Here is a 21,809-nt window from a genome sequence, read left to right as displayed (position 1 = left end):
CCCTTCACTTCTGAAAGATAATTTCACAAGGTACAGAATTCTAGGTTGGTGTTTTTTCTCTCAGTACTTTAAATATTTCACTCCACTCTCTTTTTCTGAAAAGCAGTCAGACATAATTTTTATCTTTGCTCCTCTATAAATAGATACATTTCCCCATCTGGCTCCTTTCAAGATTTTTCTCTATCTTCAGGATGCCTGGATGGCTCAGTCAGTTAAGCATTTGGCTTCAGCTCAGGTCATGATCCCAGGGTCCTGGAATCGAGTTCTGCATCAGGCTCCTTGCTGAACAGGGAGCCTGCTTCTCCCTCTGCCTGCTGCTCCCTCTGCTTGTGTTCCCTCTCTCTCTCTCTGACAAATAAATAAAATCTTTAAAAAAAATGATTTTTCTCTATCTTTGATACCTTTGATATTCTAATATTTAAATATGATATGCCTAGGTGTAGCTTTTTTTGGCATTTATCCTGCTTGGTGTTCTCTCAGATTCCTGGATCTGTGATTTGGTGCCTGTCCTTACTTTGGGGAAATTCTCAGTCTTTATTGCTTCAAATATTTCTTCCGTTCTTTTTTTTCCCTCTGGTATGCCCATTACACATGTTACACTTTTTGTAGTTGTCCCACAGTTCTTGGCTATTCTGTTCTGATTTTTTCAGTCTTTTTTCTGTTTGTGTTTCTATTTTGGAAGTTTCTATTAACTTATCCTCAAACCCAAAGAGTGTTTTCTCAGCCATGTCCAGTCTACTGATAAAAGTCATTCTTCATTTTTTATAGTGCTTTTAATCTGTACCATTTCTTTTTGAATCTCAGAATTTCCATCCCTCTGTTTACACTATCCCTCTCTTCTTGCATGCTGTTTACTTTATTACAGCCATTAGCATATTAATCATAATTGTCTTAAATTCCCTGTATGATAATTCTCAACATCCCGGCCATATATGAGTCTGGTTTTGATGCTTGCTCTGTCTCTTGAAGCTGTGTTTGTTTTTGGGGTTTTTTTTTTGCCTTTTCGTATGCCTTGTAAGTTTTTGATAATCAGACATGATGTGCAAGGTAAAAGGAACTGCAATATATAGGCCTTCAGTAGTGAGGTGGTGAAATGTTAGGATAAGGGAAGCTTTCTATAGTCCTATGATTAGGTCTCAGTCTTTTAGTGAGCCTGTGCCTGTGAATTGTGAGCTTCAGGAGTGTTTCTCAGCTTTCCCCTCCACTTAAAATGGGAAAGGATGGCTAGAGTGGGCTGGAGTTGGGTATTTTCCTGACCCCCTGATCAGTCATGCTCTGGTAAAACAGCTTTCTCTTGATGCCAGGCCTTGTTAAAAAAACAAAAACAAAAACAAAAAAACGGAATACTCTGGTTATTTGAAAATGGTTCCTTTTCCTCTTCCCCTACCAGAAGCATGAGGGGATTTTTCTCCAATATTTACCGTGAGAACTTGGTCAAGCTCCTAGAAATAAAACTCATGAAATTGTGCCCCTTGCCCATGCCTGGGACTCTCTAGAGTTTTTAATGCTCAGACTTGTCCACTTTGAGCCTCCAGCAATATATATAATTCATCAATTATAGTTCAGGTTTTCCCATCACAGTATGTGTCCCTATCAAAGATTCTGCTCAGGATTTCTGCTCTGGTAAGTTGTAATTCTCTGTATTCACCTGTCTCTTCAATTTTGGGAGTACTGTTTTGCCCTATGACTTCACATCTCTAATGAAGCTAAATAAAATTGAGTTTTCAGTTTGTTTAGCATTTTACTTGGTGTTATGATGGAGTGATGACTTTGAAAATCTTTACATGCTGAACCAAAAACTGGAAGTCTAGTCCATGCCTTTGTAGTAGGTACCATAAACTTGTTTAAGCTTCAGTGTCAGACATGCTAACACAAATACTCTGATTATGATGACATTGATTAGAATATGTGCTTCCAAAATTTCTTAGCCACTCATTTACAATTCTTTTATTAAGGTACATTACTTTATGTATTCTCCTTCAGAATCACAAAACTAGGGGTGCCTGGCTAGCTCAGTTGGCAGAGCATGTGGCTCTTGATCTCAGGGTTGTGAGGTTTTTGTTTTGTTTTGTTTTGTTTTAAAGATTTTATTTATTTATTTGACAGAGAGAGAGGCAGCCAGCAAGAGAGGGAACACAAGCAGGGGGAGTGGGAGAGGAAGAAGCAGGCTCCCAGCGCAGCAGGGAGCCTGATGAGGGGCTTGATTCCAGAACCCTGGGATCACGACTGAGCCACCCAGGCACCCCTGTGAGGGTTTTTTTTAAAGATTTTGTTTATTTGAGAAAGGGGAGGGGGAGGAGCAGAGGGAGAGGGACAAGCAAACTCTGCACGAAGCATGGGGCCCAATGCAGGGCTTGATCCCAGGACCCTGAGATCACAGCCTGATCCCGAACCAAGAGCCACCCAGGTGCTCCTCAGGGTTATGACTTTTAGCCCCAAACGTGGCACAAAGTTTACTTAAAATAAAATTTTAAAAAATTAGAATCACAAAAGTAGAGACCTGGAAGTTACCTTAGGGATCATGTTATCTCCATGCTATCTCCATTTTAAATATTGAAAAATCAAGGCCTGATTCTGACTGTAACCAAATCTCTAGACCAGCACTGTTCAGTAAAAATTTTTGCAATGATGGAAATGTTCCACATCTGTGTTGTTCAGTCAGTGCAGTAGCCATTAGCCATACATTGCTACTGAACAAGTGCAATGTGACTTGTGCAACAAAGAAATTGTTTAGTTTTATTTCATTTTAAGTTAAGTAGCCACACCTGTGGCTAATGACTACCATATTGGACAGTGCAGCTCTAGAGCTAATTTACATAGTAGGAAACACAGAGGATAGAGGAATAAGTTAAATGACTTGTCCCGCGATGTACCACTTGTGCGGAACTAGAACTAGAACCCAGAACACCTTAATCTTAGGCTTTTTTGACTATACTGTGCTGTCTTTTCAGAGTCCATAGGATGATGAGTTTAAAGCAGGTTAATTCAGCGCTACTGACATTTTGGACTGGACTAATTTTTTTTGTCCTGTTCATTGTAGACTGTTTAGTAGCATCCCCAGCCTCTACTCACAAAATTCCAATAGTATCTTCCAGCTGCAACAACCAAAAATGTCGCCAGACAAAGCCATATATCTTGGGGGCGAAACTGGAGGCAAAATCATCCCCATCTGAAAACCTCAGATTCCCAGGATTTCCTAATCACATAAGATGTCCTTCAGGGGTGCCAGGGTGGCTCAGTCAGTTAAGTCTTTGACTTTTGATTTCTGCTCAGGTCAGGGTGTCGGGGTTGTAAGATCGAGCCCCATGTCAGGCTCCATGCTCAGTGGGGAGTTTGCTTCTCTCCCTCTCCCTCTACCCCTCCTTCTAGGTCTTCACTCTCTCTCTCTCTCAAATAAATAAATCTTAAAAAAAAATAAATAAAAGATGTCCTTCAGGATCCCCATAAGAGACAAGGTAGATCCAACTTGACAGTGCAAATTAACTCAACAGGGCTGCCTATTGGTGGCTACCACTAGAATGGGGACAAAAATCAAGTATGCATGAGTTTGTTGAGCATTTGCTATGTACATAGTACAATGTGCTTTACATATTTTATCTCAAATTCTCAAACTAACATTGCAAAGCAAATGGAATTCTCTTCATTTTACAGATTAGATAACTGTGGTTCAGAAAGTTTAACTGGCACAAGGTCACACAGCAGGCTGGCAAAAGGGAAATGCAAAATTCATACCAATTACCTGTATCTGAATTTTACACCCATGTTATTTTCTACTTAGCACTCAGGACTGAAGAGCCAGATCTGAAACATAAGACAGAGAAAGGAATATAAAATGAATAAAGAGGGGGTGCCTGGGTGGCTCAGTCGTTAAGCGTCTGCCTTTAGCTCAGGGAGTGATCCCAGGGTTCTGGGATCGAGCCCCACATGGGGCTCCCTGCTCGGCTGGAAGCCTGCTGCTTCTTCTCCCACTCCCCCTGCTTGTGTTCCCTCTCTCGCTGGCTGGCCATCTCTCTGTCAAATGAGTAAATAAATTCTTAAAAAAAAAAAAAAAAAAAGAATAAAGAGAATTCTTAAAGGGGTGGGGACATTCAGTGGAGAGATGTACAGGGAGATATCACCAAATGATTACAACAGTTAAGGAAGGAAGTGGTACCTGAGCTAGACCTTGAAAGAATTCCAGAATTTGAGTGTCCAGAAAAAAAAAGAGAGAAGTCTGAAAAGAGAATGCTTAGGTAAAGGGTTAACTCCTGAGGAAATTCTCCGAATTTTAAAGAGACCATGATTTACTTGAGCAGTCTAACTAGGGCAGAAGAAGGAAGGAGATGAGGTTGGGAACATAAAGGTTGCAACTAGCTCACAGTGGGTCCTGAATACTGGCTCAATGATTTAGATTTCATTCTGTGTGAAATGAGAGTTCTAAAGCAAGGCCCTGACAAGACTGAAATTATATTTGTTGTCCTAGACCTTGTGATATCTTTCCCAAGGCAACATGTAATCCTACCCTCTTCCCAACACACAGAATACAGTAATTCAAATTCAGCTGAAACATGAAAGAAAACCACTTCACTTTCATGTATAATGAACTTTCTATGGTGGCTGGGAAGTTAATTGAAAGTTAAGACTTCCAAAGTGTACAGTAGAGGGAAAAAAAATCTTTAATCAAGAAGAAAAAAGAAATTACAGGAAATTTTACTTATAAATTAACATTTTCTCTTTCTAAATTATTATTTCCTTTTACTTAAATGTGAAGAAAAGAAAATTTTGAGACTGGGAGAGGTTACTTTTTCTAAGAAAGCAGCTTTTTTGAAATCCAATTGCTCTAATTCAAATTCAAGTTATTCAATATTTGAGATCTCTTGTTATGTATCAAGTATTATTTCTGTCTTACAGCAATAAAATACTGTAAGAATTAAAAAGAAAATAAGGGTCACATGGCTGACTCTTGATCTCAGGGTTGTTCAATTTGAGCCCCACTTTGGGTATAGAGATTAATTAAAAATAAAATCTTAAAAAAGGAAAAGAAAGGAAAGAGAAAAGAAAAGAAAAAAACCTCTGTGTAATCTCTACCCCATGTATGTGGTACAACCATACATCTCAATTACTTTCTTTCCCTACATTCTTCACAGTAAAAGTAAAGAAAGTGTGATATTTCTGACATTTATCTAGTAGCATTCTTAGGAACTACATCTGGCACTGGTTTTCAGTTTTTTGGATAATTCTTCTGATTTGTATATTCATTTGATTTATTGGCTTTTATTTTTTCTGTTTGGGTAATAAAGTGGATTAATAATCATCAGCTTATTTGGAATTAAGATTATGAGATCTAAAGTGTCAAAGGAAAGGCCGAGAACTATGACTTTACTTTTCCATATTATAATAAAATGTTAATAGTAATCAAAAAGGTAACACTTAAAAAAAATCTGAGATCGGGTAGATCCTACTTAAATGGACAGTTTGACACATATTAAAGGCAGTCAACTCAACAATGAATAAAACATGAAATGCTTCACAGTTTTTTGAAGACATTTCTAAAAAAAGTTACATATTTTTACATATTTCACTTTTCCTATTTTATTATAATGGATTTAATTAAGGGGAAAGATCTTTGTTTACTGAGCATTATTCTCATATTTATTTCCTGCCAAAATGATCATTAGCTTTTGTTTATCACATGATTCATCATGGTCAAACACATTAGTAGATCCAGAAGATCATGGTTTCCAGCTGTGAATAAGCAGATGGAAATTAGTGCCCTAAAGAAATAAGTATGAATGAAACAAAAGCTTGTTTCAGTACAAATTAAGAGGGAGAATAGAAAATTAAAGAAAAAAATTTCAGCTTAGTTTTTAGGTTTCCAGATGAGAAATCAAGCAGCCTCTGCAAAGAATATATCCTCATCTGAATAATTTCACAAATAGAAATGGCATACAAAAGTCTACTTTCCTAATTATATCTTCTTACTGTTTGCAGTTACCACTCAGTCTCATTAAAGATTTTCTGATGTTTTATTCACTATTTTATTACAAAAAAGAGAGAACCACTTAGGATGGTGTAGGATGGGGAGTTATTCAATGGTTATAGAGTTAAAGGTAGAGATGATGAAAAAGTTCTGGAGATGGATAGTGGTGATGGTTGCACAATAGTGTGAATGTACTGAATGGTAAGGAACTGTACACTTAAAAATAGTTAAAACGGTAAACTTTACCTAATGTACAGTTTATCATTAAAGAGAGAGAGAGGTGTAGTTATTCCACTTGACTAGGATATGGAAAAAAGGCAAGAAATTCTAAAAGCCAAATTAGGACATTATGTGTAATATTTTATGCATTATAAATTTTATTTCTCATCAGTCAGCTGTAATAGCTATTAAAAAACAATAGAGGTTATAGACGTGATTATAAATTCCAGAGACCTGAGTGACCAGTAACTGACCAGCTGAGTCAGCATATGATTAAAGACAGCAACTTCCTTTCCCTTTTAGATTCCTGATTCCCCCTTTACAGATTTTGCTTTAAAGTGATGTCTTGAGGGGCGCCTGGGTGGCTCAGTCATTAAGCGTCTGCCTTTGGCTCAGGTCATGATTCCAGGGTCCTGGGATCGAGCCCCGCATCGGGCTCCCTGCTCCGTAGGAAGCCTGCTTCTCCCTCTCCCACTCCCCCTGCTTCTGTTCCCTCTCTCGCTGCCTCTCTCTCTGTCAAATAAATAAATAAAATCTTAAAAAAAAAAAGTGATGTCTTGATAATTTCTAGTCTTGCCAACTTCCTAGGCTGTACTCCTGGGAATCCTATTATCTTTCTGTTTCTCCATTTCTATTCTTCACTACCTGTTTAAATTAAGGAGTGGGTGGGGGAGTAAACTAAGTAACACAGATATAAAATGCAATGGATTAAATGAGACATGAATTTTAAGCTTTCTCTTATAACAGTCTTAAAGTAGGAAAACTGTCCAGGTAATAGGGCAACTCCATTCCACAAAGACTCAAGGACTCTAGTTCTTCCCTTCTCATTGCTCTTTCAACCCCCAGGATGTTGTCCTTTTTCACAAGCTTATAGGAAAGAAGAGAAAGTGGAAATGAAGGGACAGTTCCTTTTAGATAACATAGAAGTTGCACTCACTTCTCATATGCCATGAGCAAGACCTTGGTCGACACCTACGTCCAGCTGGAAAGGATACTGGAAAATACCATTTCACACTAGGAATCCATATGCTCAGCTAATACTATGAAAATGGGTTTGGGGAGAACAATTTGCAGTCTGCCGTACTACCCTGTTCCCAGCATAATCAGCATGACTGAACATGGTTTGTTTGATTCTCTTATTATCTCCAGAGACTAAAAACTATTAAGTTTCATCTATCACAACATTCTCCTAAAAGGTTCCCATGGTCTTTTTATTCTACAATTCTTACATAATAAACCATCTTAAAACTTAGTGATGCCCCTCGAAGGCATTATTCTCAGTGAAATAAGAAAGAGAAAGAGAAACACTGTATGATCTCTCTTATATGTGGAATCTAAAAAAAATTTTTTTAAATAAATAAAAACCAAGTTCATAGATAGAGAGGACAGACTGGCGTTGTCAGAGACAGGGGTTGAGGGGTGGGAGAAATGGATGAACTGTTGTTGGTTTTTTGTTTAAACAAATTAAATAAAAAATAAATATTTGGAATGATCATCAGATATCTTTAAATTTGAGTAAAATTTCTCTTCCTTTTAGCCAACTTCGTGTCATTATTTGTAAATATGCATGATCCAGAGACAACCATGACAACTCAGTGTGCAAATTCCCCCATTTTTATAAATTTATTCGATGATGCAAGCATATTTTTAAACAAAATATAATTATACCATGCATTTAAAAAAACTTAGTAAAACTTAGTGGCATAAAACAACCATTTTATTGTGCTCACAGATTCCATGGATGAGGGATGTGGGCAGAGCAAAGAAGAGATAACTAGTCTCTGTTCTACCATGTCTGGGGCTTTGGCTAGAAAACTCAAAGGCTGGGAATGACTCAATGGCTGAGGGCTGAAATAATCTGGTGACATCTTCAGTTACATGGCAAGAACTAGATGCTGGCTGCTGGCTTGGAACTTTAGCTGGACTGTCAACATAAAAAACTGTTAAATGTGGTTTGTCTGCATGAGCCAGTTTAGACTTTCTCACAGTGATTTCTTTAAAAAGAAACAAAGCACTAGCTATAAGGGAAAAATTTGATAATGTTAACGTCATTAAAATTTTAAAAGCCTATTCTTCAAAAGCGTCATAGAGCAAAAAGATACCCTGGAATGTGAAAATATATTTGAAACACATATTTTTAATAAAACACTCTTATTTGGAATATATATAGAATTCCAATAAAAAAGTAATAGAAACTAAGTTTTTCTTTTACTTTTTAAAAAGATTTTATTTCTTATTTAAATTTTTTTTTTAAAGATTTTATTTATTTATTTGACAGAGACAGAGACAGCCAGCGAGAGAGGGAACACAGCAGGGGGAGTGGGAGAGGAAGAAGCAGGCTCATAGCAGAGGAGCCTGATGTGGGGCTCGATCCCGGAACGCCGGGATCACACCCTGAGCCAAAGGCAGACGCTTAACCGCTGTGCCACCCAGGCGCACCTAAATTAAATTAACATATAGTGTATCACCCAGTTACCCCAATCCCCACCCCTCTCTCCTCCAGCAACCCTCAGTCTGTTTTCTATGATTAAGAGTCTCTTATGGCTTGTCTCCCTCTCTGATTTTGTCTAATTTTATTTATCCCTCTCTTCCCCTATTATCCTCTGCCTTGTTTCTTAAATTCTACTTATCAGTGAGATCATATGATAATTGTATTTCTCTGACTGACTTATTTTGCTTAGTATAATACCCTCTAGTTCTATTTTGTTGCAAATGGCAAGATTTCAATTTTTTGATGGCTGAGTAGTATTCCATTGTACATATATATACCACATCTTTATCCATTCATCTGTCAATCCATTTATCTAGACTCCTTCCATAGTTTAGCTATTGTGGACATTGCTGCTATAAACACTGGGGTGCAGGTGCCCTTTCCGATCACTACCTTTGTATCTTTGGGGTAAATACCTAGTAGTGCAATTTCTGGGTCGTAGGGTAGCTCTATATTCAACTTTTTCAGGAACATCGATACTGTTTTCCAGAGTAGCTGCACCAGCTTGCATTCCCACCAACAGTGTAGGAGGGTCCCCTTACTCTGCATCCTCACCAACATCTGTCATTTCCTGACATGTTAATTTTAGCCATTCTGACTGGTGTGAGGTGGTATCTCATTGTGGTTTTGATTTGTATTTCCCTGATGCCAAGTGATGTTGAGCACTTTTTCATATGTCTGTTGGCCCTTTGTATGTCTTCTGTGGAGAAATGTCTGTTCATGTCTTCTGCCCATTTCTTGATTGGATTAGTTGTTCTTTGGGTGTTAAGTTTGATAAATTTTTTATAGATTTGGGCTACTAGTCCTTTATCTGATAAGACATTTGCAAATATCTTCTCCCATTCTGTTGGTTGTCTTACGGTTTTGTCGACTGTTTCCTTTGCTGTGCAGAAGTTTTATCTTGATGAAGTCTCAATAGTTTATTTTTGTTTTTGTTTCCCTTGCCTCAGGAGATGTGTCTCGTAAGTAGTTGCTATGGAAATAGTCCAGCTTCATTCTTCTGCATGTGGCTGTCCAATTTTCCCAACACAATTTGTTGAAGAGACTGTCTTTTTCCCGTTGGATATTCTTTCCTGCTTTGTCAAAGATTAGTTGACCATAGAGTTGAGGGTCCATTTCTGGGTTCTCTCTTCTGTTCCATTGATCTAATGTGTCTGTTTTTGTGCCACTACCATATTGTCATGATGATTACAGCTTTGAAATACAGCTTGAAGTCTGGAGTTGTGATGCCACCAGCTTTGGTTTTCTTTTTCAACATTCCTTTGGCTATTTGGGGTCTTTTCTGGTTCCATGCAAATTTTAGGATTATTTGTCCAACTCTGTGAAAAAAAGTGGATGGTATTTTGATAGGGATTGCATTGAAAGTATAGATTGCTCTAGGTAGCCTATGCTACCTACATTTAGTGGTATTTGTTCTTCAATCCATGAGCATGGAATGTTTTTCCATTTCTTTGTGTCTTCCTCAATTTCTTTCAGGAGTGTTCTATAGTTTTCTGAGGACATATCCTTTTCCTCTTTGGTTAGGTTTATTCCTAGCCGTCTCATGGTTTTGGGTGCAATCATAAATGGGACTGACTCCTTGATTTCTCTTTCTTCTATCTCATTGTTAGTGTATAGAAATGCAATTGATTTCTGTGCATTGATTTTATATCCTGCCACTCTGCTGACTCCATGTATGAGTTCTAGCAATTTGGGGGTGGGTCTTTTGGGTTTTTCACATAGAGTGGAAGAGTGAGAGTTTGTTATCCACAACAAGTGAGAGTTTGACGACTTCTTTGTCGATTCGGATGCCTTTTATTTCTTTTTGTTGTCTGATGGCTGAGGCTAGGACTTCTAATACTACGCTGAACAACAGTGGTGATAGTGGACATTCCTGTCCTGTTCCTGACCTTAGGGGAAAAGCTCTCAGTTTTTCCTCATGAGATGATATTTGCTGTGGGCTTTTCGAATATAGCACTTATGATCTTGAGGTATGTTCCTTCTACCCCTATACTGTGAAGAGTTTTAATCAAGAAAGGATGCTGTACTTTGTCAAATGTTTTTTCTACATTGAGAGGATCATATCATTCTTGTCCTTTCTTTTATTAATGTAGTGTGTCACACTGACTGATTTGCAGATGTTGAACCACCCTTGCAGCCCTGGAATAAATCCCACCTGGTCATGGTAAATAATCCTTTTAATATACTGTTGGATTCTATTGGCTAGTATCTTGGTGAGAATTTTTGCATCCATGTTCATCAGGGATATTGGTCTGTAGTTCTCCTTTTTGGTGGGGTGTTTCTTTGGTTTTGGGACGAAGGTAATGCTGGCCTCATAGAAAGAGTTTGGAAGTTTTCCTTCCCTTCCCTTTCTTTTCTTTTCTTTTTTTTTTTTCTTTTTTTTTTGAAATCACTTCAGAAGAATGGGTATTAATTCTTCTTTAAATGTTTGGTAGAATTCCCCTGGGAAGCCATCTGGCCCTGGACTCTTGTTTTTTGGGAGATTTTTGATTACTATTTCAATTTCCTTGCTGGCTGTGGGTCTGTTCAGGTTTTCTATTTCTTCCTGTTTCAGTTTTGGTAGATCATACACTTCTAGGAATGCATCCATTTCTTCCAGATTGCCTAATTTGTGGGCATACGGTTGCTCATAATATGTTCTTATAATTGTTTGTATTACTTTGGGGTTGGTTGTGATCTCTCCTCTTTCATTCATGATTTTATTTATTTGGGTTCTTTCTCTTTTCTTTTTGATAAGTCTGGCCAGGGGTTTATCGATCTTATTAATTCTTTTAAAGAACCAGCAGCTAGTTTTGTTGATCTGTTCTACTGTTCTTTTGGTTTCTATTTCATTGATTTCTGCTCTAATCTTTATTAATTCTCCTCTCCTGCTGGGTTTAGGCTTTATTTGCTGTTCTTTCTCTACCTCCTTTAGGTGTAAGGTTAGGTTGTGTATTTAAGAACTTTCTTGTTTCTTGAGAAGAAACTAAGCTTTTAAATGAATAAAATATTTGGATTGGCCATTCACAGGAAGGGAAATACAAATGGTGAACAAATATTGAAAAGGTACTCAAACTCATTTGCACTTAAGGAAATGCAAATTAAAACCACAATTTAAAAAACACTAAATATTTATCAGTTTTGAAAAACTAGTAAGTCTGACAACAAAAAGCATTGTTAAAGATATGAAACTGCAATTATCATACACTGTTAGTGAGAGTATACATGGGTATAATCAGTTTAGAAATCAGTTTGGCACTATCTGGGAAAGCTAAAGATATATATATCCAATGATCCAACTACTTTTATATAGCTGGAGAAAATGTGTGTGTGTGTGTACCAGAAGATATGTATGACATGTATCATTTAAACATCAATTTATATAGAAAACAAACTGATGGTTACCAGAGGGCAGAAGAAGTGGGGGGAAGGGTTAAACAGATGATGGAGATTAAGGAGTACACTTGTGGTAATGAACAAAGGGTGATGTATGGAAGGGTTGAATCACTATATTGAACACCTGAAACTAACATAATGCTGTATGATAACTAACTGTAACTAAATAAAAACTTAAAAAAATAAATCTATGCATTTCACCAATGTAACAGACGAAAGGAGGAAAATTATATAGTGATCTCAAAAGACACAGTATGTGACAAAAGTCAACATCCACTCATAAACTCTTGGCAACCTAGAAAAGATCTGAAATCTAGGAAGTTTCAAATGTGTATGAATTACAGAATGTAATGCTTACTTTCCAACTTAAATATCCTTTGAACTATTTGGTTTACAAAAATCTAAGACAGTAGTAGTTCAGTGCCAATGTTCCTTAAAGTTGTGCCTGGCTGGCTCACTAGGTAGAGCATGCAACTCTTGATTTTGGGGTTGTGAATTTGAGCCCCATGTTGGGTGTGAACTTACATTAAAGAAAAAGAAAGAAAACTTAAAGATTGTCCCTCTATTTATTAAATCTTTATAATATCTTTTTAACTAAATATATTATGGTAAGAGATTTCAAAGATCAAGGTGGGTTGCCAATAAAATTAAAGTGTTAATACTACTTTGGAAAAAATATCAGTTCCCCCATTAATATATTAATGCACATCCTACAGTCCCTTATCTTTTAATTTACAGACTCTAGGTTTACAGGAAGTATACTCTTACATATGGTAAATTTTGATAGCTCACAAATTGTTTAATTTAGAGTTAAATCTGATTATAACACAGACTTTGGAGTAAAAAAGTCTTGGGTTTAGAGCTTTGATTCTTGGCTTCCTAGCTATGTATAATCTTGGGCAAGGTACTTAATCTGTTTATTTTTCTTCCATAAAACTGGGATAATAATACCCAGGCCACGGTGTGAGGATTAACTGATAAATATAAAGCATCTGGCACTCAATAAATGTTATCTATTATCTTATTTTGGAACCAGGTAAAGTAAATATAAGTTAAATTGCTGCCAGGTGAACTTGGGAGACCCCCAGGCCCAGGGGTCTCATCCCAGCCCATCCCAAAGATGTTGCTAAAGGTTCTTATTCTCAGCACAAGAAAGAATTCAAGGACAGACACAGGACAGCAAAGGAGCAACACAAGCAGGAAAGTTTATTAAAGTGAAAGTACACTCTTGAGATGTGAGAGCAGAAGAGCTTGAGAGAGGGGAGAGAGAGAGAGAGAAAGAACAAAATCACAAATGAAAGGAGAAATAACAACCGACACCAAGGAAATATAAATAATTATGAGGAAATATTATGAAAAATCATATGCCAACAAACTGGACAACCTACAAGAAATGGATAAATTTCTAGAAACATATAACTTCCCAAAACTGAATGAGGAAGAAATAGAAAATTTGAACACACTGATTACCAGCAATGAAATTGAATCAGTAATCAAAAACACTCACCCAAAACAAAAATCCAGGACCAGATGGCTTCACAAGCAAATTCTACCAAACATTAAAGGAAGAGTTAATATCCCTTCTTCTCAAACTATTGCAAAAAATACAAGAGGAAAGAAAACTTCCAAACTCATTCTCTGAGTACAATATCACCCTGACACCAAAACCAGATAAAGACACCACAAAAAAAAAAAGAGAACTACAGGGCAGTATCTTCGGTGAACATAGATATAAAAATCCTCAACAAAATACTGCAAACCAAATCCAACAAAACATTAAAATAATCATTCATCATGATCATGTGGGATTTATTCCTGGGATGCAACAATGGTTGAATGTTCCCAAACAAATCAGTGAGAGACAGTACATCAATAAGAAAAAGGATAAAAACCATGTAATCACTTCAATAGATGCAGAAAAAGCATTTGACAAAGTATAACATCCATTCATGATAAAAACCCTCAACAAAGTAGGTTTAGAAGGAATATACCTCAACATAATAAAGGCCTTATATGAAAAACCCACACCTAACATCAAACTCAATGGGGAAAAACTGAGAACTTTCCCCTATGGTTAGGAACAAGATGAAGAAGTCCATTCTCACCATTTTATTCAAAATAGTACTGGAAATCCTAGCCACAGCCATCAGACAACAGAAAGAAATAAAAGGCATCCAAATTATTAAGGAAGAAGTAAAACATTCACTATTGCAGATGACATGATACTATATATAGAAAACTCCAAACACTCCACCAAAAGAACTACTAGAACTGATAAATGAATTCAGTAAAATTGCAAGATACAAAATCAGTGTACAGAAATCTGTTGCGTTTCTATACACCAATAATGAAGCAGCAGAAAGAGAAATTAAGAAAACAATCCCATTTACAATTGCACCAAAAATAATAAGATACCTAGGAATAAACCTAAACAGAGGTGAAAGACCTGTACTCCGAAAACTATAAAACACTGATGAAAGAAATTGAAGATAACACAAAGAAATGGAAAGACAATTCATGCTCACAGACTGGAAGCACAAATATTGTTAAAATGTTATTACTACCCAAGGCAATCTACAGATTTAAAGCATTCCTATCAAAATACCAACAGCATTTTTCACAGAACTAGGATGAACAATCCTAAAATTTGTATGGAACCACAAAAGACCTTGAATAGCCAAAGCAATTCTGAAAAAGAAAACCAAAGCTCAAAGCATCACAATTCCGGATTTCAAGTTACATTACAAAGCTATAGTAATCAAAACAGCATGGTACTTTCACACAAGTAGACACATAGATCAATGGAACAGAATACAAAACCCAGAAATAAACCCATAATTATATGGTCAATGAATATTTGACAAAGTAGGAAAGGATATCCAATGGGGAAAGGACAATCTCTTCAACAAGTGGTGTTGGGAAAACTGGGCAGCTATAAGCAAAAGAAAGAAACAGGACCACTTTCTTATATCATAGACAAAAATAAACTCAAAATGGATTAAAGACCTAAATATGAGACCTGAAACCATAAAAATCCTAGAATTTCTCTGACATCAACCATAGCAACATCTTTCTACATACGTCTCCTGAGACAAGGGAAACAAAAGCAAACAAAACAAAACTGTTAGGATTACATTAAAATAAAGAGCTTCTTTTTGCACAGCAAAGGAAACAGTCAACAAAATGAAAAGGAAACCTATAGAATAGGAGAAGATATTAGCAAATAATATATCCAATAAAGGGTTAGTGTCCAAAATATATAAAGAACTTATACAACTAAACAACTAAAAAAAAAAAATAACCCAATTAAAAATGGGTAGAAGACAAGAACAGACATGTCTTCAAAGAAGACATACAAATGGCCAAAAGACACATGTAGAGATGCTCAACATCAATCATCATCAGGAAAATGCAAATCAAAACTACAATGAGATATCACTTCACACCTGTCAGAAGGGCTAAATTCAATAGTACAAGTAACAACAGGTGTTGGCAAGGATGCAGAGAAAGGGAAACCTTCTTGCACTGCTGGTGAGAATGCGAACTGGTGCAGCCACTCTGGAGAACACTATGGAAATTCCTCAGTTAAAAACAGAACTATTGTACAATCCAGCAATCACACTACTAGGTATTTACCCAAAGGATAAAAAAAAATGCTGATTTGAAGGGATACAAGCACCCCAATGTTTATAGCAGCAATGTCTACAATAGCCAAAATATGGAAAGAGCCCAGATGTCCATCAACAGATGCGATAGATAGATAGATAGATAGATAGATATAGATAGATATAGATTTGGATATATAATGGAATGTTAGTCATTAAAAAGAATGAAATCTTGCCATTTGCAACAACATGGATGGAGCTAGAGAGTATAATGTGAAGCAAAATAAGTCAGTCTGAGAAAGACAAATACTGTATGATTTCACTCATATGTGAAATTTAAGAAACAAATCAAACAAAGGGGAAAAAAAGAGAAAGAGAGACAAACCAAGAAACAGACTGTTAAATATAGAGAAGAAAATGGTGGTTACCAGAGGAGAGGAAGGCGGGGGGATGGGTGAAATAGGTGACGAGGATTAAAGAGTACACTTATCATGATGAGCACTGAGTTATGTATAGAATTGTTCAATCACTGCATTGTACACCTGAAAATAATATAACCCTATATGTTAACTCTACTAGAATTAAAATAAAGACAGTGAGAGTGAGAATGAAAAAGAAAGAATAAGCATGGGAGCTGTGACTCGGGTTTGGGTTTCCATTTTAGTGACAGTTGTTAACGAGGGGGTGGCATATCCATTACTCAGGGCAAGGATTTCTTAGAAGCAGAGTTTGGAGCCCTTTTCCTCCTTAGTTGGTCAGGGGTTTCCTGTCATGGCCCCTGCCATCTTGGATTTGTCTCGTCTGATCTGGATTCTTGTGAAGTGCTGCTAGGACAGGCTCTGAGTTTCCAGACAGCTGGCCATGACTTCTTTGGTGGCCTCTAGGCTTCCTGCTAGAACCTAATTAAATGCCTACTCCAACAAAATAAACAATGGCTTTATATTCCACCATTACTGATAGTCTGAATGCTGTGTAACATGGAGAAGAATAGGGCAGACAAGTGAAAAAGAAAGTGCATGTTGCTAGGTAGCAAATCATTATACTATTTTTCCTTTTATTTCTCTTTATAAAGGAGTTTTTTTTTTTAAATGATTTTATTTGTTTTAGAGAGAGAGGGAGGGGGAGAATGCAAGGAGAAGGTGGGGATGGGGGGGCAGAAGAGGAGGGAGGGGGAGAGGGAGAGAATTTCTAGCAGACTCGGAGCATGAACCCTGAGATCATTACCTGAGCAAAACCAAGAGTCAGACGCTTAACCGACTGAGCCACCAGGTGCCCCAATATTTCTCCTTTTAAATGACCTTTGAAACATTAGGGCTTGCATTGTAAGCTGATATACATTACTGAAAGAACAAATGACTATATTATCATTCGCTGTGCATTTAATTTTATATCTACATACAAGGTCTACACAATTCTTCATAAATTAATATAATTCCTGTTTCGTGACAAGTGACTTAGTTAACTTCTGCTCATTTTCTCTATAAAATAAATGCTTTCAGTCCTGCATTGTAAGCAGAATTATTGCAAAGCTAGAGAAAGTAGGAAATTTAAAAATTCTAAGATTTAATAGTTGTGGCTTATCTAATCTCAAATTTTAAAATTACTCAGCTAAGTATAAGAAGACTACTTCCAAATGATTATGTCTAAATAATTTCAGCTCCAAATGACTTCACATGTAATAAATATGCCACTTATTCCCTATTATTTAGTGTCCGCAGCAATAAAATAAGAAATGATTACTTACACTTGGTTCTATCACAGAAATTTTGTGAAGTTAAGCAATGCGAAAATACTTAGAAATAAAGTGAATAACAAACCCTATCTCATGAGGGAAATATAAACAGCACATGAGATATTGTATATATTATGGGTTTTTCTACAAACTATACATTTCACATTAATATTATTATTACTATAAAGCATTAACCCAATACAATAGTATCTAAAGGGAAAATTAATATAGGAAGTCAGAGTCTAGAGTAGATTTTTATAATATATGCAGTAGTCAATTTTCATAATGTATGCAGTAATATATTTAATAGTAAATATATTATGGGGTGCCTGGCTGGCTCAGTCCATAGAGCATGTGACTCTTGATCTCAGGGTCACAAGTTTAAGTCCAACTGTGGGCACAGAGGCTACTTAAAAAAAAAAAAAAGTATATGTATTACTACATAAATATAGTGAATGCTGATGCAATATTTCACAAAATGGCATCCTCTCCACTTGCTTTGTATCTATGAAATTTTAACTATTTTATTCATCTGCAGCAATCTGAATTATTTTCCTCCTTCTTTTCAGTTTACCATTCTAGTTTTTAAGTATAAATGTTTCCCAGTGTGCCCTAACACAGACTTAAGAAGAGAAAAAAAGAAGGAATACTTTCCCACTAAACTGTTTTTACCAACTATCTGGCCCTCCTAAAACTCATTACCCATCATTACCATCATTAAACAAATGAATCTGTGCTGTTCACCCTTAAATACAGTACAAGGAATTGCTTTTGTGAAGTCACTTGATCACGAATCAACATCTCTTGTGACCTTCAATTTGGGATTTAATCACTTTCTGTCTTAATGTATAGCATGTGTCTTTGAATAGTCCTCTATAATGCAGGAGTCTCTCTATTTGAGCTGCTCAGGCAGATTGCTATCTCTTTAATATTCCCCTTTGGACTTCTTAACATGAATTTTCTTAACATGTGCATCACAAAACTTTCCAGTTGAACCATTATAAACATACCCCCAAAATTTAGTGAACATTTTTGGTCATTTCTGTATGATTCAGTAGCAAGTAGAGTATTAATTTAAATTGATCAACATGATGAAATTTATTTTGTTTGGGGATCCAGATTTATACTTAATGTAATTTTCCACTGTCATGACTAGAATTTCACCTATGTTCTGTTTAATTTTCAATCTTCATATCAGAACAAATTATTTTATAATCTTAGGTACCCACTAAGTCATTTGGTACTTACGTGTGATTCCAATGTTGGCTATTTATTAAATGCCCTTTTCAAAAAAATCTATTTAAAAAATGTGTTTTTTAGGCTTTAGATTCAGATAAACTGGGGGAAATTATTTAATTTTCTGCCTTTTCCAGATAAACTGGGGGAAATTATTTAAACACTTTGAATCTCAGTGTCTTCATCTAAAAAATGGGGATAATAATACCTTCCTTATAACATATCAAACCCCTAATTCCTTACAACTCACCCATTCCTTGCAAGGATGAATCTGAAAAATGAAAATTCATTTCACTGTGTTGGGACAATTGGTTACTTAAAAAAAAAACTCCATTTAAACTTTACTTGTACTCTATACCAAAATAAGTTCAATATATGGGGAAAAAAGACTTAAAAGCTGTAAGAAATTTTAGGTAAATATTTATTTGCTGTCTAAAGGAGAAGGACTAAGCATAGGACTAAGCATTTTAATTACCAAATTAAAGGGCAAACTAGGAAAAGGGAAAAGGAACTATTTATGGACAGAGTTAATACATTTAATATATAAAATATGTTATTATTCCACATGCCTTGGGGAAAAAATGAGGTAGAACTAACATATAGACACAGTAAGAAATCAGAGACAAAAATACGCAGGTACAATAAAAAACAAACTATGACACTTCTGTATAATAAAGAATTTAACTCACCTTTGTCTTTGGTTCCTGGGAGTGAACTAAGTTTCTAGAATTTTCCAAGTAAAAGGAATGTCTCTATTATTCATGAGCCCTTTGGATCACATCTGAATTCATGCAAATGATGTTACTCATGGTGGGCCCTAGATAACTTCAGGATAGTTCAGGATAGCTGGTCAGGCCTGAAAGACCAACCATGCGATTAGAAGGTTGGGGCTTTGCGTCACATGGTATCAACCCAATCTCCTGACCCTGGGAAAAGGAGGGGGCTGGAGAATGAGTTCCATCACAGACCAATGATTTAATCAATTTTATCTATGTAATTAACTCCAATAAAAGCTCCAGTCATGAAGCTCAGTGGTCCTTCCTGGTTGGTGAGCACATTGATATGATAGGAGGGCGAAGTGCCCTGATTCCATGAGGAAAAGGTAAGGGAACCTCTGCATTCAGGACTCTTCCAGACCTCGCCTTAAATGTCTCTTATTAGGCTGTTTCTGTCTTGTAACCTTCTAATAAACTGTAATTGTTAAGTATAGTTCTGAGTCATTCCAGCAAATTATCAAACCTTCAAAGGTCATGGGATTGTCCCAGATTTGTAGGCAGCTGGACAGGCAGGTGGCCTGGGGACCCCACTTTTGACTGGTGTCTGAAGTAGGGGCAGTCTTGTTGGAGACCATGCCTTTAAATTTTGCGTGGTCTGTGCTAACTTTGGGTGATTAGTGCCAGAATTGAATTGCAGTATACCAGCTGGTATCAGAATAAACATTAATTACATAAGATATATTAAGAGATGCATGAAAGAATGGTTGCCAAAATATTAATGGTGGTTATCTCTGGACTGATTTCAGGTGATTTTTATTATTTTGAAAACATCTTTCATATCTTAATCAAATTTTTTATTATGATCATGTGTCCTATGTATAATGAGGGAAAGGATGCTTCTTACATTGTGGGGAGAAAAAGAAAGCTCTTGAAGATATACTGTTAGGTAAAGAAACTAAGATTCTGAATAGTAGGTATTATATGATCCATTTACATTTATATATATATATGTATATATATATATATCCATGTATATATATATACATATTGAAAGAATATGGAGATATGTACATATTAATAGAGTAAGTATGGGAATACTGTATTCTAAAATGCTATTGATAATGGTTATCTATAAGGAAGTGTGTCAGGGAGGAAGTAATTTCCTATATGTATTTCCATATTTGAATCTTTTACAACCAGAGATCTACTCAAGTAATAAAAGAAAAACAATGATCGCATAAACATGTTTTTAAAAAATAAACAAAAGACTAAAGAGAGAAAGATAGGATTTATGAGCATAACATAACACAGGATTCACATTGGGCAGTTCCTTCACTGATTTACACCTCATCCTAAGGGAGTCAGCTTTCCCCATCTCTCTTCTGCTTTTCCCTAAATGTTTTTCATTGACTTTAATAAATCAGATGATTCAAAGATCTAAAAAAATATATTTAAAAATGAAAAATAAAAAAAGAAATGTTTTTTAGCATTTTTAAAAAATTCAAGGCCAACAGAAACTGATTTTTTAACTGAATTGCAATGTAAAAATGGGCTAGTGAAAATATTATATTTCACATAAAAAATATATATGAAAAACAGCTCACTAATAAAAAAGGTTAATTTCAACAAAAGTAAGGTATTTAAAATTAGAAAGTCTTTAAATTACCATATTTAATTCTCATGAGGATGTGATTAAATGCACAATCAAAAATTACTTTGAGATAGACAAACAATATAACACGGAAAAAAATTTGATAATATTACCAAGAGTAAAAATGCTTATGCTTTTATTTATTTGTTTTTAAAGATTTTATTTATTTATTTGACAGAGACACAGCCAGTGAGAGAGGGAACACAAGCAGAAGGAGTGGGAGAGGAAGAAGCAGGCTCCCAAAGGAGCAGGGAGCCCGATGCGGGGCTCGATCCTAGAACCTGGGATCATGCCCTGAGCCAAAGGCAGATGCTTAACGACTGAGCCACCCAGGTGCCCCTGCTTATGTTTTAAACAGTTATTTTATATGTGGGAACCCAAACCAAAAACATGGCAGTCAGAGATGCAAAAAACGACTTTTATACAAAAACCATTTGGCATTAATAATATTGAAAATATTTAAATGTTCAACAATCTGGGGATGAATAAAATAGATTTGAAAAACATGTTATGCAATATTATGCACCAATTAAAAATAATTTTGAAAAAACCTTCAATACAATGTAATGTTCATGTTTTTAAAAAGCAGGAGTTATAACTGCATATGATCCAAATTATGTTTATAGAAGACCAATTACAGTAGTCCTCTCTTATCCATGGGAGAAATGTTCTGAGACCCTCAATGGAGGCCTGAAACCATGGATAATACTAAACTCTATACATGCTGTTTTTTCCTATACATACCTATGATAAATTTTAACTTATAGATTAGGCACAGTAAGAGATTAACAACAACTAGCAATAAAATAGAACGACTACAACAAC

At 35.9% G+C, this 21,809-nt stretch overlaps 1 protein-coding gene across 11 annotated transcripts in view; it reads right to left on the bottom strand.

Moving 5' to 3' along the window:
• CARF (calcium responsive transcription factor) overlaps positions 1-21,809 on the bottom strand; it is a 100,681-nt gene that overhangs the window by 9,312 nt on the left and 69,560 nt on the right. For all 11 annotated transcript variants that reach the window (XR_008956286.1, XR_008956283.1, XR_008956289.1 and 8 more), the window contains 2 exons: positions 19,307-19,473; positions 3,740-3,801 (listed from right to left, as the gene is read on the bottom strand). The gene's annotated coding sequence lies outside the window, so the exon portion shown is untranslated. The remainder of the gene's footprint in view (positions 1-3,739; positions 3,802-19,306; positions 19,474-21,809) is intronic.

Source organism: Ursus arctos, unplaced genomic scaffold, assembly GCF_023065955.2.
Source record: "Ursus arctos isolate Adak ecotype North America unplaced genomic scaffold, UrsArc2.0 scaffold_1, whole genome shotgun sequence".
NCBI lineage: Eukaryota > Metazoa > Chordata > Mammalia > Carnivora > Ursidae > Ursus > Ursus arctos.
Note: the sequence above shows the minus strand (reverse complement) of the source record. Positions and strands in the feature narration are given on the sequence as shown.